General features: G+C 36.5%; 1 protein-coding gene across 2 annotated transcripts in view; it reads left to right on the top strand.

Annotated features, from left to right (window-relative positions):
- Positions 1-2,606, top strand: part of LOC114023676 (transmembrane protease serine 11G-like) — a 45,585-nt gene that overhangs the window by 14,877 nt on the left and 28,102 nt on the right. The window lies entirely within an intron of this gene.

The raw sequence follows: 2,606 nt of genomic DNA, 5'->3' as shown, positions 1-2,606 counted from the left end.
AAAGAAAGAAAGAAAGAAAGAAAGAAAGAAAGAAAGAAAGAAAGAAAACAAGAAGGAAGGAAGGAAAGAAGGAATCCATGTATACATCTCTCACATACATTCTCACCTGTAAGTGGACAAAATAGCTCTGACATTTTCCTTTATTAAAGGAATATTTACTAAATTATTTCAGTTTTTCAATAATTTTCACATCAAAATCAATAATAATGCAAGAATGATTCAGTAATTTATATAGAAATAATATTTCAAACTTTTGTAGATTACAATTTACAGCTCATTCATTATCAGTCATAATGAGAAAGCATTTACTAAATGTATACCATCTATAGAGAGCAAAAGCCTGTAATATTATCAAATACAATTTTCTAGTTTTCATTATCCACAAACATTATCTTCAACTGACATCCACTAAGTGAACACTGGGTATGCACATAGACTTGATTTACTCCACTTAACAAGTATTCTCCTTAGTCCACTTATGTACTTCCTGTGTAATATTATATAATTTAGCTATCTATCTATTATCCTCCCATATGTTATAAGCTCCAGGATGACAGGGACCATATGTTATCTTATACCCAGGCTTCTCCGTTTTTCTTCAGGCCCTACCAAAACCTCACTTTCTGCAGTAAGCCTTTCCTGATTCCCTTCAGTGCTAGTGCCTTCCCTCTAAGATCATTTCCAGTTAAAGCTGTATTTATCTTGTTTACACATAATCATTCACATATTTTCTCCCTGCTTAGTCTGGAAGTTCCTTGAAAAAAGGGACTTTTGTCTTGTTTTACCTTTCTCTTTATCCCCAGTGCTTAGCATGGTGATTGGCACATAGTAGGTGACTTATTAATGATTATCAACTTGACAGAGAAAATGGTATGCTGCAATGTTAACAGCAATTGATTTAGAGTCAAAAAGTCTTTGAAAGTGAAACAGAGAATTTCACATTTTATCCTGGAGCTAATGGAGTTTATTGAGTACAGAGGGGGTAATACAGCCAGACCTGTTTTTTGGGAAGATGAATTTGACAACTAAGCTGAGGATGGATGGTAGTGGGAAAAAACTTATGGCAGGCAGATCAACAAGCAAACTATTCCATTAATCCAGGCTTCACAGGATGAGTGTACTGGGGGTGGTGACAGAGTCAGAAGAGAGAGGGGGATATATATAAGTAAAAATGACAAGATGTGACCACTGATTAGATATTGGGGTAAGAGAGAGTGAGGAGTCAAGGATGACACCTAGGTTCCTAGCTTGGGTGACTGAGAGGATGGTGGTACCCTTGACAGTAATAGGGAAGTTCTGAAGAGGAGAAGGGAAAAAGATAAGTTCAATTTTGAACATATTAGGTGTATGATGTCTATAGGACATCTAGTTCAAGATGTCCGTAAGGCAAGTTGGAGCTGTTAGACTCCAGTCTGAAACAGAGTTTAGAGCTGGATAAGTAGACTTGAGATTCATCTATATAGAGATGATAATTACAACTATAGGAACTGAGGAGGGACTAAGGGAAATAGTCTATAGGGAGAAGAGAAGAGGGCCCAGGAGAGAGCAATGGGGGACACTCACTATTAGGGGTGTGACAGGTATAAAGATATAGCAAATGAGACATAGAAGGAGAGGTCAGACAGGTAGGATGAGAACCAGGAGAGATCAGCGTCACAAAAATCTAGAGAAAAGAGAGTATCAAGAAGAGGGTGACCATCAGTATCAAAGGCTACAGAGAGGTCAAGAAGGATGAGGACTGGGAAAAAGCCATGATATATGGCCATTAAGAGATCATAAATAACTTTGGAGACATTCATTAATCATCCACCATGTATTTGATATTGGAGATACAAAGATAGATATAGCAAAGGCCCTACTCATAAATTTACAGTCTAATAGGTGAGGAAAGACACAGCTAAGATTTAATTCAATTCAACAAAAATGTATTAAATGCTTACTATCAACAAGACCCTGTGCTAGGTATTGGGCATACAAGGAATATTCCTTACTTAGGAGTTAAAATGATGGTAATAATTATTATTACTATTATTATTATTATTATTATTATAGCTAGCACTTTAAAGTTTGCAAAGTTGTATAAATATATATATACATACAACTATACACACATATACACACACACATATATTTACTCATTTGATTCTCATAACAACCCTATGAAGGAGGTGCTATTATTATCTCCATCTTACATATGAGGAAACTGAGATACAGAGACATTAAGCTTGTGGTGTATCGGACTTCAGATATTCAGATAATTCATATTATTCTAAACTTGGGCAGCTCGGTGCTGAAGTGGATAAAGGGCTGGGCCTGGAGTCAGGAAGATCTGAGTTCAAATGCAGCCTCAGACACTTACCAGCTGTGTGACCCTAGACAAGTCACTTAACCCCTCTCTGCCTCAGTTTCCTCAAATGTAAAATAGGGATAATAATAGCCCCTACCTCCCAGGGTTGTTGTGAAGATCAAATGATATAATAATTATAAAGTGCTTAGCACAGTGCTTGGCACATAATAAGTGCTATACAAAAGGTAGGTAGGTAGGTAGTAGGTACGTAGGTAGTAGTAGTAGTAGTAGTAGTAGTAGTAGTAGTAGTAGTAGTAGT

Source organism: Vombatus ursinus, unplaced genomic scaffold, assembly GCF_900497805.2.
Source record: "Vombatus ursinus unplaced genomic scaffold, bare-nosed wombat genome assembly UNPS02014818.1, whole genome shotgun sequence".
In the NCBI taxonomy this organism is placed as follows: Eukaryota; Metazoa; Chordata; class Mammalia; order Diprotodontia; family Vombatidae; genus Vombatus; species Vombatus ursinus.
This window is presented reverse-complemented; position numbering and strand designations above follow the sequence as displayed.